The sequence below is a fragment of the Melanostigma gelatinosum genome (assembly GCF_949748355.1).
Source record: "Melanostigma gelatinosum genome assembly, chromosome: 12".
NCBI classification, from domain to species: Eukaryota; Metazoa; Chordata; class Actinopteri; order Perciformes; family Zoarcidae; genus Melanostigma; species Melanostigma gelatinosum.
The window spans coordinates 4168080-4184117 of NC_136645.1; positions in this window are offsets into that span (position 1 = coordinate 4168080).

Sequence of the window (16038 nt, forward strand, 5' to 3'; positions counted from 1 at the left end):
CATCCTGGCCAAAACAGATCCTTAGTCCACCCGGGGGGGATGCCACAAATTCAGAGCAGGCACGGACCATATTTATTGATGCCAGTTGGAGCATCCCATTAAAGTATGAAGCCCGGGGACTTGGAACACTCAACAGTTGTCTTTAATATGAAGCAGGAAACCTTAATGTGTTCCAGTTAAAATAGTGTTTTTATTATATATACATATTATAACTTTTATTGGTAGAACACACGCTACAGAAAACGCTTCTTACAAGATAACAAATGGAAATAATTTGAATATCAATAAAATATCCGGAGCATTAATAAAGCAGGGACACAACCTTTTGCTCTGTAAAGGTACATTGGAGTAATGTCTACCTGAGCAGAGCATGCAGTCGCTCTCCCTCTGTGTGTGTGTTGTAATCTCAGCTTGTCTGTGCTTTGTTTTCTTATATATATATATATAGATAGATTCTATTGTAAGCTTCTATTATACCGTAAGTTGCCCATAGCTTTATTGTGTTTCTATTTCTCTCTTTTTTCTTCTATCAGACACACAATATCCTGAGTACAAACAGATCCTTTTACGATTGCACAAAGTGAGGCCGGACCACATAACTCTTCACTTCTCCTACTTTTTGCAGTGGAATTGATCAAATGATTTCAAATTGTCACTGTAGGGATACGATTTGTATTGACAAGACCTCTCAGTGCAGAGTAGCAGTGCTTGGCCCGCTATTCAACAATCGATACCTGGCAGCACGATAATCACCGAGCGTTCTGTTCCTCTGGTCCTTCCGTGTAATCCTGTTTTGTCTTTTCCAAACAACCACCGAGACACCGGATACACAAGTAACACTCGTAGAGATATGACTGAAAAATACAGCTGTTGTGTTACAGAATAACTCAAGGCAAGCCACCGAGCGGACCGTCCAGCCGCTCGAACTCGGCTCCCCCAACCATTTCATTCGATGAACGATTCCCTTGCACCACTTCAGAGGAGTAGTTTGGAGCACCTGACCAAGGGAGAGCAGGGCTTTGGATTTATAGTGGAATGTGCATAACCTCAAGGTGAACTAGCTAGTGATGGCACTATCTCTGCGCTGAGTCCCTCTCCCTCATCTTCACACCACCTATTAAACAGAGATGTGTCCAGACTCAAGGACCCTGCCTGCTCCTGCCACTATTCCCCGGCGGCATTGTTTCACCTGCATAAGGCTCGTTCGTTTATCCAGAGACGTGCCACCGTTTGGATTAAAGGAACGGTGATGTTGTTGAATCATTGTGCGAGTCTTTGAGACGTCGCTTTACCGAGGACTTTAAATCTCAAAAGGTGAGAAGCGAGCCGGGAGCTTTTGGGACGCAATGCGGGTGAGTTATTGATAAGACAGAATCACATAAAGTTTACAGACTGCTCATCAAAAGTGCACTGAAAGAGAAAGGACAACATCAAGTAGATTGTAAGGAGTTTGTGATGTTGTGTGTGTGCGTGCAAAGATGCATTATAACAGTCCTAAGACAAATGGGCCAGCGCCAGGTCATTCAAATTGGAGTAATATGCTCTCTTTACTTGATTTTATGAGTCTTGCTTCCCGCACCTCGGTCTGTGTATGTTTGGATGTGTGCTGCACATTTCAGTAACCATGTGCATCTGTGCAACCAAAACAGAATTGCTACGAAGATGATACCTAATGTGTTTGTAGAATGAAAACTAACTACCGGTAATCAGCTTTCGACGTGCACTTATTGGAGCAATGGAAAGTAATCAAAGTGAAGAATGGGGCTATTCAAGTCCAGGAACAAAGCATTCAGTCTCCCTGAGAGGACAGAAGAAGACGTTAAAGAATTAGAGTAACGGCAATAACAAGCAACCCTCATTTCGGTTGTGATAATTACAGCTGAGCCCACCAAATGTTGTCACTGTAATGACATTTGAAACATCTACTACAGAGACAAGCTGCTTCACTTCACAATATGGACACAAAAACAAACTCAGGCGATGGTTGAATTATTTAAAACTGAACTAATCTGACAACAAGTCACAATCACCTCTCAGAGTGTGTTGCTGGCTGCGTGCTGTTTTGATGTCTCATTGTTTGCTCTTTTCCATATTGTAATAGCTGATTGCTTTCACATCAGGTATTTAAGCAATGCTAAAGTATCAGCATGTGTTCAAGGCCAAACCTAATTTCTACACGATGACAGTAAATGCACATAACTTCCAATCTGAGGATTAGCGCAGCGTGAGGCAGCAAGGCGTCCTCCCTCCCACACAACAGACAACCCCGAGCACATCTGCGAGGCATTTTTAGGCTTTTACCTCGTACAATTGAATCCCATTATGAACGAAAGCAACCGCCTAAGAATAAACCAAAAAGATTCAAAAAATTCCTGTCAGCTTCGATAATCTATTTCTTTAACAGCTCGCTACGGAGGGCTCCTGACTGTGTTCCCCGAGCAGTCCAATGACAGCAGAAGTAAATGGTCTTTTCATAAGCTGGCTCTTTAATATGCTTATAAGTGACTTGATGAAAGCGAGATAGCGGGGGCTAACGAGAGGAGGATTTCATTAAATCGAAGACGTTTTCACCATCATGAAGAAGGAAAACAACCACCGTCAAACAGCATCAAAAGGAAGAACTTGTTGTGCTTTGGTGACGGATTTGCTGAGTGCATTTCACCTCTGCTTCTAAACACTGATGACACTTTGCACAACTAAAACTGTGATAAGAGGCAAACAATTACAATTCATGCGCTCTCTCTTGATGCACACACGCGTAAAAGCATTTTCTGCAGTTTCTATACACACGAACAGCTCAGTCGAAGACGTATGAGACGGGCGTGTGGAACCAAATGGTCATATTTGGATTCATGGATTGTTTGCATTCTGATAACGGATAAATTAGAAAGGAGGCAGAAAAGAGAGTGACGGGTGTGGGTGTGTGTTTTGTGTCTGCAGCAACGGAGTGAGCAGAGTGAAAATCAAGGGGAGAAAAAGAGAACATGATTGAGTGGGACATTGTCTCAGCCGCAAACGTGAGCTGGAGCCTGGATTGGGGCGTGTGTGTGTGTGTGTCTATAGGTGTGTACCAAAGTCGGAGTCACCCTGGGCCTCTTCTTTACTTCTTTATTGGCATTCTAAAGGAGCCACCTCTCTGCTAACCAGAGCAGTGCCACGGTTGTTGACAGGGCTGCCAGTGCTCATGTCTCTGCTGATTTTCTTTGTGGTTGTGTGACAGAAAGTGTGCGGGGGTGTGTGTGTGTGTGTGTGTGTGTGTGCGTGCGTGTGTGCATTTAGGGTCAAGTTCTGGATTTGAAGCAGCTAATATGGGCCAGTGAGTCTACTTGTGATTTCAATGCATTATACATAGACTAACATATCTTTTTATTTTTTGGTACATTAGGCATGTTGCATTAATGATGTTTTATTGTATTTTTTTCTTCTGAATCTTATAATCTTGACTTAAAATATCCTAATTATGCTGGAGGATTCTTCTGAACATTAGGTGATCAGCCAAAATGCTGCAAGTGAAAAAGAGACCACTTCACTGGAGGCAACGAATCCTCACACAATGGTTCACATTATAACTTATGTACGAAAGGTTATTCTGCATTCTCTTACAAATATCCTGCAACACGTGTCATTCTCCAGTATTTTACAAATCAACTTGGTTAGGTTTTGGAAAAGATCATGGTTCGTGTTAAAGATAACTATTGAAGTGACGTAACATAAGTACAGAAGTTACGAGGCAAATAAGTCAATGTTGACTTTTTGGTTTGACGAGGGACGCGAACAGCCGCCCCCTGGGGGGAAATCTAGTGTTTTTGATGCCACACTGACCCCCCTACATGGAGTTACTCATTCTGTATGCTCCTGGGTTGATGATGGATTAAATACAAATAGATTTTGTGGGATTCTTATGAATTTCAGGCCATCACGTATTCGTATGTACAGTATATGAACCTGCTGCAAGCAGTTGACATCAGCCAACACGTCACTGCTCATACAGTTTTACATGAGCCAGAGCTGATAATTACAAGATGCTACAGTAACACGAATAATGAGATCTAAAAATATTTACAATCCGAGAAATATGTATTTTCCTTTAGTGGAAGTAATGTGCTTCCATGTTAGTGTTGCCGCTGTGCCTGCTCTGCTGCAGTCTTGTAATATCTGGCTGGATGCACATCCATTAGCTTTTCTGCTCTGTGCGTTGTGTTCTACAGCGGTTCAGTTTGAAGGAAGGGCACCGACCACAAACACCTACTGGTTGCTCTTTCAATGGGTACTGACTGTATGGGGGTGAGTCTCTGTACAAGTCAATGCTCAGTAACATGCAGTCTCTTCCACAGACACGGGTCATCAATCCCCAGTCAGCAGATAAACACACAGATAACCATGTAGCACCAGGAAACACTATAAAAGTGCATTGACAATGCTGCAAGTTCACAATTACATAATGCTAAATTTGCATTGTCTACAACCAAAATAAAATGTTGAACTATGACCCCATCAAGTTCTGTAAATTGCCTCCGCTGATTTGTTTCTTTTTTCTAAAAGTAGCCAATGGTGGTTGGTAGTTGCATTTGATTTGTAGGTTGATTTGTATTAATCATTTTTCAATAGTTTATCAGATGCCAAAATAGTCCCTGACAGCATAATAAGGATTTTGCAACTTAAAGTTGTGGAGGAAAGGAAAGTTATCACAACAACAATTACGTCTCTGCCTTGACAATTGTAATGTAAACAGTAGAAGAACGTTTTTTTTCTACATTATACAAACCAGTGATGTGCACCACAGTGAGCTGCTGGATGATTTGCATTCTATTCATGTTTTTCCTATTTTTGTTGGACAGCCCTGTGCATCAGCATCGCTGTTGTCCAATAAGAGTGTTGTTGTTGAAATGCCTGCAGGGGATGCAGGGGGAATTCATTTTTTCATGCAGACCTAAAATTGGTACGGACACGGCCGTGTGGTTCTTGCGTTGTGTTAACTCAGTGGACAGTCTTCACAATAACAGAAATGCACCTTTGTGCATGTGTGCTCGGTAGTTTGGTGGAGAAGTGGACACGAACCAATGGTTAGTTTCAGAGTGTTTGTAAGAGACAAAGCCGATATTTCTTCTCAACGGTGCCACTTACGCACCAGATTCAAAAAAGATTACACTGCAGTATGAAGTGGATTAAAGGCCCGTTATGACAACTAATTAAACATCAGGCATGAATGTTGAAACACAACTTTTCCAAAACACACAGAGACACATGCAAGGCCTCAGGAGTGAATTGCACAGCTGCAGTACAGAGTCAGAGAACAGATGGCAGGAATATACACTCCCCAGAAAACAATGTAAACTTAATTCATGTAACTTATAGGGAAACTGAACTAACTCCTAATGGTTAACACATGGTTATGACTTTTCCATATTGAACCTGGCGAGTATTAATCTCTAAATGAGATAATAGTCCTTGTTTTGCATTAATTGGACAACAAACTGTGTCTCCATTGGGCCATTGGGGATCTGGTGAACACACCTTCAGGACATAGTTGAACATGTCTTCACATACTGTAGAGATATTCACACAGAAGATAAGTTTTCCTTGCGAGAATATAGCAATCATTTTGCAGGATTTTTTAAACTAAATAAAAGCTTAAGCCACATCACATGGCTAAGGGTTTCTGTTGTTGATGTGTGAGAGGACATTATAGGGTTGAGCAAGAGAGCTTGCAGCCATTCACTGGATGTGTCGAGATTTAACTAGACAAGCGTATGTGGCCTTGTTTCCTCACGCCCTTTCTCTCCTCATCCCTGAGCATCTGTTTGCATCCCTTTCTTCCAGCTTCCTGTCTCTGCTATCTGTTTTTTATTTTTTATTCTGTTCCCTGGTTACCATGTGGGCACAGTGTGAGATGTGTTTGTTTGTCTCATTCTGCAGGGGCTTGCAAAGCAGCACGCATACAGTCGCGTAAACACACACGCAGTGATGAAAGTGTGTCGACATAAAGGACGCCGAGAGCTTCTGAGAGGAGATTGATATGAAAATCTCCGTTCTGGTATGGAATAGAAAGTGAGAAGTCGTACAGAAAACTCCTGGCAGCCGTACACGTCTTGTGCACAGACACACACACACACACACACACACACACAGCTCTCTGTTGGTAGAACAATCTTCAGCAGATGGTTCTGCCATTGCTATATGCACCAATGGACGGACTCTTGACAATTTTGATAAATACAGCACCTGAATACAAACAGGAAGTGTGAACGTCCTCATCTTGTTAAGTTCTGCTGTGGCGAAGACTTTGCTTTGAGATATGCTGCTCGGCATTCACACAATGCATATCAACTCAACGCTAACTGCACTTTGGTGAAAGACATTTAAAGGCCTGCCTCCATAGTGTGAACGAGCAGTTTAATGGGGCATTAAAGCTGACAATGCAACACCCATCAAAACAGACATTATCCATTTGTTTTGGGCTGATTCAGTGGCTTTTTGTAATCTATCCACTGATACAGTATTTGTTAAAAGAGAACTTGATAACTCTCACACTTTACAGAGGGGTTATGCTTTGGTGCCTTTTACCCAATGCTGAATAGGGAAGTTTGTAACATGCATAAACTGTATTACAGACAAAAATGAAATGAAATAATCTAAAGGCAATACATTTGAAATTCAGAGCACATCTATTGCCTCCTCGCGGCTCTCAACATGGCGCCAGCTAGAGGCTAGCAGTGCTAACCGTGCTAACAGTGCAAACAAGGGCAACAGTGACGGGACACGGAAGGAAAGTGACTTCATTCTCTGCTCAGGTAGACATTAATCACCTTACAATACCTGTTGTGTTTACAAAGACAACGATATAGCCCTTCTGTTTCTCCATTTTGTAATTATACAGCTGCTACTTAGCAGCGTAACTCTGATCTTTGTCTCGTGAAAATATTGAAAAGCAATTTGATTCATTTTGCTTTGCAAACAAGTGAAACCCAAGGTGAGTTCTTGTTTTGGTGACACAGAAGCAATGTTGTGTTGCTTATCTTGCGCTTTACGAGTGTTCTGGTTGTCTGGTTATTTATATTTCTGTGCCCTAACACGATCATAAAATATGTTGACACGTGGCGCTCTGCACGAGCAAGTTCGTGGAGAGATTCACAAGGTGCTGGAACATTTTCACTTCCCACATGTCCAACGTCTTGTTGTAACTTATCCTCAAAGAATCTTCTAAGTGGTCTTCTTGACTTAATATTTGGTAAAATAAAACATGTATTGCAACTAGAATCAGTACAAGTACTGTGCTGCATTTAACATTTTCCCACTATTCCAACCCATGACCCATCATGATGTTTATTTGAAATGTTTGTGTTTTTAGATGACTCAGAGGGCAAATTCACTAAACCTCAGTGTCAACCTCAAACAAAAATATTCTAACAAAAAATACAAACCTATGGTGCATGCATTAGCATTACCGGTACTATACTGTAAACACATTTCATACCAATATGACAACATAACTGTTCCTGAAGTCAGAGCAGAACAGACCTCTTTTCCATGTCGGTTTATTTGAAGATAATGCAACGACAAGTGCAGGGATGTGACTGAAAGGCTTATTCTTGGGAAAAAAACATCTTTTAATGCATGAAGAAGTACCTCTTGAAATGGCAGCAATGCTTTCAAAGGAAGCGTTGTTGTGTTTTTCGACACATGGCAGGAAAGCGTCTTCCCCCACTTTACTGTCATGAATGAAATTAGAAACTGTCAGATTAGACTTCAAGCATCTGTGTATTCCGAGTGAAATAAGAGAAAAGCTGTGCTGTCGTGAAAAGATGAATTTTGATCAACTGCATCCTGAGCTTTGCCATGTGAGGCGAACAAGCTGTCAGTCATGTTCGGCAGCAGCTCGGGCTTTGTGCTCATAATGAGATGTATGCTCCGCAGTGAGAGCGGTGCTCTGAACATGCTTGCAGCGTTGTCTTGTTTTTCTTTAGACTTCAGTGAAAAAAAGTTGAAATTGAGACTTACCCTCACATGGTTTCACGTGTGGGCACACGTGCGGATGACGCACACATATGTTTCCATACTTGTAGAGTCATCCAAAGCTTTCTGTTTCAATGCTGTTATTGTGAAGAAGTCATTGCAATGGCCAATGTGTTTGTCACCAAGTAAGGGGAGCTTCATTAGCTGCTGTTCAATAAAACAGGTCTGACCAAAGGACATGTGCTGCGCAATTTGGTTGGAAGATTTGTATGAAATATTTCAGGGCAGCCCATGTCTAAAAGGGGACTGCATTGTGAATACGAGCGTGTTTGGTCGTGGATTCCATTTGCCATTTATTTAAAAATATGGTTTCAAATGATTCCGCAGAACTTCTACTCAGTCGTTTTAGTTTTTGGGTAAAAACACAGATCTCTCACCTCAGAGACTGCTTCTTGCTTAGTTTCATAAACAGAACCAAGGAGTAGTTTTGTTTCCGAAACCTAACAACTTATTTTGCAAGTTTTTTGCATTTGTTTTGTTAGAATTTACAATGTGAACCGTGTGTTTCAAACTTTTTTAAACTGCCACCATAATCTGGGAGAAAATACGTTCCCTCTAAACGTAGTAAGAGCACAGTTGAGTTGTATGGGGACGTAACTTTGTCGGAGTCAGGTTTATGGGCTGTAGATGAACTCAAATATAGTTTGTGACCGTGCACACTCCCAACACATCATCCACATAAAAACTTGCTATGCGGTGCAGTGGAAAAACACTAGCACCATACCAAGTGTGGGGTGACTGACCCCTCCACTGTGGAAAAAACAGCACACACACACACAATGTGATGCATGATTTATTACAGCTCTAATCAGCAGATGAGTCGCAGCTGCTTCCCTGGTTTTAGGAGCAAGCAGACAGATGTTAAAAGAGCGATAGGATATTAGGCTCTGACTGTTTCTCCATCCATCTCTCCATACCTGTTCTTTTGTCCTCCCTCTACTCTGCTTCCCTCCATACAGTGGCCTCACCTTCATGTAACCCTCCTTCATAAGATTCCCTCTGCTATTCAGAAACGAGGTGATTCTCTTGATTCAACATTTCCCCGTCGGGTGCTCTTTTTGTACTCTGCTGTCTATTCTGCTTCTTTTCAGTGTGTTATCTCTGCAAGGTCAGCTCTTGCTGTCAGAGTCGCTGTAGACAGCCTCTCAACTGTTTTACATCGTCGGGAATGTAAACGTTTTAGGGACAAGCTATTTGAGCTGTGGTGGGCATTTTTCACATTTTATTGACTAAACCAGTGGGTCTCCATATTTTTTGTGTTGCAACCCCCCCACAATAGACCGGTCCCAAATATCACTGGGATGTTGAACACCCGCAAACACATTTATCAATCATAAACTATCTACACTTCTTCAGTCACCATCAAATTAATAATAAATCTGTAATAGTGCAGTGTAAATAACTTTTTAGCCCCATATATTGCGGTAGTGCTCTGTATATTGGCAAGTGGTTTATTGCTTTTTTGTGTCCAAATACAGTGTCTGATACAGGCACTGTAATGTTAAAAATATTCCCGTCTTTTTTCTTAATAATTTTCTTCTTATTATGTTTTCTTCACATCCATCTGGCGACCCACATAAATGATCTCATGGCCGTTTTGGGGCTAAGGACCCCAGGTTGAGAACCACTGGAGTAAATGATAATGCAATTAATCCAATGATTGAATAATTGTTTGTTGCATTCTTACATCAAAGCAGCTCTTGTGACGTGTCCCAGTGGTTACAAGTGATAGCTGCCATCATATCTCAAATGGAAATGGGAAAAATAAATAAAATGCAAAAATGTGTGCTCATCAATATACTCATCTTACCTGAGATGTGTGTACCTTGGGCCTTGACAACACACAATTGAGAATATCTGTCATGAGAGATTGAATGGTAACCCTCTTGCTTGTGGAGTCATCATGTGCACATGCATCCTGGTGAAAAGCTACACATTAAAACTCAGATCACTACCTTTGCTCAGTCTTGCTCAGAATGGGTCTGGGTCGACAGGAATTCCACAGATCTCTAATGGGTTTAAAGTTTGGACAGTTGACTTTCATATTCCCGTTGAAGCCATTTATTGATTTGGTTTGGTGCTTCAGGCTACTGTCCAACAAAAATCACTTGATTTGTTCTCATGTCACACTGAAGCAGGCTCTCCTCAATGGCAATAACTTAATGCTGCCATTACAATGTGTCACAGTGGCCGCATAATACTCGTCCCCCATTGCTTACTAATGGTGGTTGATGTGATCTTAAAATGTCCAAACACTCCAAAACTACTTTACTTTCCTTCTGTTCTGTCTGACTTCTGTGGCAGTTTAATGAATTTCCAAGAGCACTTTCTGCTCCGGCATGAAATATCCTCTGCGTAGGCTTTACACCATGTAGTTATAAATCATGATAATTGCACTGGCCACAAGTAGAGTCACATGCGACTTATCAAACACATTCAAAATTTAAATGTGAATGGTGCATAACTTACTTTCAAATTATACCATGGACATATTTGAATTATTCTCTTCTTTGGCACTTTAAAAACTTTTATCTAAAAAAATAACTGTGACACTCAAGGTTAGACCTGTGGTTTAAGGATCCAATCTGAATACTCTTTAGGTTGTAAATGCACATAATATAGGAAATTCCACAAGACTCTCAATGCTGTCTGAAGGCATTTTATGTGCAGTTGCTAGGACAACACAAGTGGTAGTAAGCAACTTAAGACTGATTGACCATCCTTTCAGGAAATTGGTTCAATCAAAGAGAAAGAAGTATTTTTTTGTAATACATTGCTGGTATACAGACATACAACAATACATCCATTAAAATCCCTCACAAGAAGCTATATCTGTCAGTGGTAGCGGGACATCAGGCTGTGGGTGTTTGTACATGCACCTATAGGCACCAACCATAATAATGAAAGGTTTCTGTGTTTAGCAGTTGTGAGCGATATTTAGTAAAACCATGTACCATTATAGTCTCATGTGTTTAATACAGCAGGCACATGATGACGCTACGAGCATGAGGGTGCCCAATTCATCAAAACGGCACCATCCATTTGACTTAACAGTTCGTCCAATTAATGCAGCCAAGGTCCAGTAAAAGCATCGAGGAAGCTATAGTTCCAGAACTTCCATTTTTTTATAACATTAACACATGTTTGTAAGGCTTTAAAGCTTTGTTATTTGATAAAGTTCACAGATACACAACAACCACCACAGCTACTAAATGAATAATGTATGACTAACAACGCTACCTTCATATCCAGCAAGCCAGTAGCAATTTGTCCAAAATAGAGTTCTCCAAGCTGGTTTTAGGCTACATTGAAACCCAAAGAAATGCTCAGGTTATGAACATTTTTAAACGTCTGACAGAAGCTGCTAAAAGGGAGACAAACTGCAAGCTAACAGCAGGTCAATATGCACATTTAATACATTATTCACACAGCATTTTATTCTAAATATTATCTGGCAACTGTTCAATGTCATTGGTGGGCGGCTGCCAATGGGCAGAGCGAGCACTTCACTACAGAAGCACAAGCTATTGATTGAATGCTTTGTGTACATCATGCTTTGCCTTCAAGGTGTAATAGATTTTGTAATAAAGCAAAACGATCATTTTGTATTGATCGACTTGCACGATTGAAATTACAAGAAGTTATTCTATTTCTTCCTAAATGGCTTGAACCGTGGGTGAAATCGTTCACAATTTAGCATGTAGCCCTTTTCATTTTCTGTTTCTGCACCAGTGGAGAGATAACGCTGAACACACTCTTATGTTAATAAGACGAGTGAACTGAAGAATTAGTCGAATGGCTGCAGGCGGCTCTACTGTCAATGAAGGGTCATATGGGGCTTGTGGGCTGAGAGTCTCTGCTGTTAACATTCAGCAGCAATGTGGATCTCTGAACAACAAAGCACGTTTGCATATTCATGTGTATGTTACTGTATGTGTGTGTTTATTGCATGCCTTGTTCCGAGGTTCAGGTGAGTTCATTGGGAAATCGAATCTATTGGAGCATGAATGCTTATTTAAGGAGTGAAGAAAAAAACAACACTCCTACAACCTGAAAACTGCTGTCGCTTAATTAAGTCCCAGCTACCCCATGTTTCTGGAAGTTCTGATATTTCAAGTTTCTCAGATCCAGATGTGTTGTCAATACACTTTCGTTTAGGCTTTGCCACGTGTGTCTCCATTAGCCGGATTGCAAATGTGATTGCATCTGTCTTGCATTTCCAATCCAATTCATGTCAAGTGCAGAGAACGGTGGTAGTATTGGCTCAGCAGCTCGCTTGAAACCTCAACCAGTTTAATACCAAAAGAAAGTGCCAGGTTCCATGTACAATCCTCCACTTTTGCCATTGGAAAACCAAAAAAGCGAAGTCGAGTTGATTCGGGCCAAGCCGTACCATGGAGTGGGAATGCGGCAATAGACTTGCTGACTCTGCCGCTAATAATCACCACTGTCACTTTACATTGTAATTTTTGTCCCCATGTGCTCGTGTAGTTTCGAATATTGTTTTTGTTATTTTTATGACATTGCAGGTTCAGGTTTTTTATAGACAACCTATTTATTTATATTTACTTTCTCTATTAGTTCTATTGCTGTCCTTTCCCCTCTGGGGATCAATAAAGGTTTATCTCATCTCACAGCCAGATATCTGCACGGACCCCAACCAACCATCCAAGAGGTCTTTGGCTTGCTTTAACACGTATTACTTTTACATCAAAGCTACAAACATTCTATGTGCAATGCATATATACAGTTTACATGTACGGTATGTCTTGCTATCGATAAATGTACAGTTGTTTTCCCTTTTAAAATAAGATTTCCCTTTCAGCTATGACTGACTGGCCATGACACATAAAAAACAATGCACTTAAAAGTGTTGATTTATTTGCAAAAACGACATCAGACACCAGTCAGCCGTACAGGAGAAGAGCAAACAAGTCACAACCAAATAGGCCAGAGGGCCATGCCGATATTGTAATCACATGTTATTGTAATCACAACAAAAGGAAAGCCCACAAAACATTATCTTTCAATAAACTGACAGTTGCGAAGGAATGAAGACGGTTTTGCGACATTTTCCTTTTTTTCAGAGCAGTTGAAGAGGCTGCATACAAAACACCTTGATGAACAGACATGAAGGCAGCATCAGCTATGGGCTTTTCTCTCGTGGCCAAGACACGAGACATGACGGACGCCATGTGCCACCTTAAAGGGCTCAAGCTGCTACTTCACATGATGGAGGAAGACCGCTCGAAGCTGGAGGCGGATGATAACATGCGCTCGCACAGGCAATTGCGTCAAACTCACAAATCGGTACGTTCAATCACAATTCACCGATCTGTCAACGCACACAGTCTTCGACATGCACTGTCTTCTTCTCTGCTCGACTTTTCTACCGAGTAATATCTTCGTAACACTAAGCCTGACAGACTGCTGCTCGTCAGCCAGAGGGAAAGGTCAGCTAACATGGAGTGCATTATCACTCAATTCCCCTGTCCTCTACTCCCTCTCGACCTCCATGCCTCTAGTCATGGACAAAGAGACAAACCCTAACTAAGGTAGTGTGTATATTAATAAACATAGCCAGCGGTGTCCATTATATTGCATTGGCATTTTGATAACTCCCCTGTACCACCTACTTACCGTGTGTGTGTGATGGATAGGGGGTTGTTGTGTTGTGAACCCCATTCTGTCTCTGTTATCCAGTTTATTTGTCCCTCTTCCTTCCTCTTTTACATGCAAAACACATATTGTCAGTTGAGGCAGATAGCGTTTATCGTCCTTATTTAAGCCGCCGTTAATGAGACTCTGCCTGAAAAAGTTTTTCTGAAAGTTCATGTTGGAATTCTCCGCTGCGTCACACTTCCTGGGGCATGTTAGTAGCCTGCAACCAGACTTTTAATTCCTTGAAGAGATGCATACTCTTAGAATTTGTAAATGCTGGTGTGTAAATATGGGTCAAAAACTCACTGGAAGTGGTGTTGAGACAGGCCACATAATTGGAAAGTCCCCAGCCAGCTGCGACTTGCCAAACTAAATTAAAAAGTAGCAAACTAGGTCAAGCTAACAAACAGCAATACAATAGAGGAAGACATACTTTATTGCATTGAATTGAATTTTTTGAACTTTCACTGTTAAAATGGACTGAGAATGTATGGTCATTTCGACTCAAACAAACTTTCTTCCTTCAGGAGGCCGGTCTGAATCCAATGGATCCAATCTGAATACTCTTTAGGTTGTAAATGCACATAATATAGGAAATTCCACAAGACTCTCAATGCTGTCTGAAGGCATTTTATGTGAAGTTGTGCATTTTATGTGCCGGTGTTCGAGGCCCAAAGTGTTGTTGAGTTATTTTACATTAGTGCTGTTTGTGATGTTATTTTCGTACTTATGTTACAGTGCTTACATTGTTTTAGTACTTATTCTAAACCTAACCATGATCTTTGTCTTCAACCTAATTGAGAAATTAATAGTGACGATCTTACGAAAAATGACAAATGTAAAATGTGTCATCATGACACCCAGAATGTGCTTTATAATGTTTTGCTATTTGTGCGCTTTCCCACACGATCAGATCAGATTTGACAGTTAGTAAAAGACGATATCGGAGTGTTTTCTTTACAGACGTGATATGAACAACAAATGATTGACATTGCAAAACTAAAACGGCTCCGTAAAAAAATGCAATTAGACATGGAGTTTGCTATTAATACCTTTTCTCTGGAATTTGGTTTAATTTCTCCTGGGGCAGAGTGCTCTATCTGAAGTGAAGGCTGAAAAATCAAGAAGGTTAACGGGCTCTTGTGTGTTAGCCTCCGAAAGAAGGTACATTCACTGGTGACTTTAAGACCATTATTACAATGAGCGGCCTGAGAATAAAGATCACTGACTAAGGAACCATCTTCAAAATGAAGGAGACTTTAGCAGAGTACTTTATGCAAGGTGTGACATTTTACAACAGGATTCTGACGATAAAAAAAATCTTTTTTGGACATTAATGCATCCATATTGGTGATTCATGTCCCTATTTCTTGCTTCTTTGAATTGCACTGTAGCATGAAAGAGTACTTTCTTAAAAATTTGATGAACAAAAAAATGGTGGAATGGGCTGTCATCTGTACAAATGTTGGAACTCAACTTTTGCCAAGTATGCTGGTTCTTTTTCACCATGAGAGGTTAAACCAGGGACAAGACCATGCGCTCTTAAACGTTGATGAAAGCTTACAGCTTTGTGTGTTGTTTTCCCCACAATAGCTGTAAGCATGAATATATTTGCAAGAGTAACATTTGCAGATTTTATCATGTAACTATCAACTCATACACACTATAGTGAATGGTTGGAGTCACCTTGCTGTCAACAGGCTCTTATACCCAGGGGGGAGCATCACCCTATATCTATTGGACATTCACAGTTTTGGGCTTAGAACTTTTTTTTAATGAGCGGAGAAAAAATACTCCACAGTAGAGGGTGTGGCATTCTGTTAATCATCCACCAGTCCAGTCTGTGATTGCACTGAACGTTTTTGTGTTTTTGTTTGGCAATTTTGTAGGCTTTGTTTCATGCAAACTGGGTGCTATGTGCAAAAGAACAACGTGTTGCTTCATTTGTTTTTTGAGATAAATTATTTTACATGTATATATATATATATATATATATATATATATATATATATATATATATATATTTTTTTAAATGTTTCTACCTCCTGCGTTTTGTTTTTTCTATGGAAGCCCATTTCTGCCAGCAAAAAAAAAAAGATTCTATCCAAAAAAAAGAAATTTCATTTTTTTTTGGCTTGCGGAAATGGGCTTCCATAGTTGCTCTCCGTCCTTTTTTTTTTACAAAATTATTTATTTTGTATTTTTCAAATAAATGAAAAGTTTTTTGTTAACACTGTTTGTATGCTCTGCTTATTCCGGCTTAAGCTTGTTTTGCATTAGAAGCACCAGTGCTCTTCACTAAAAAAAGAAAAAACACCCAAAAAACCTGTGTGAAGAAACAAAATGTGATGCTGACATGGTGTT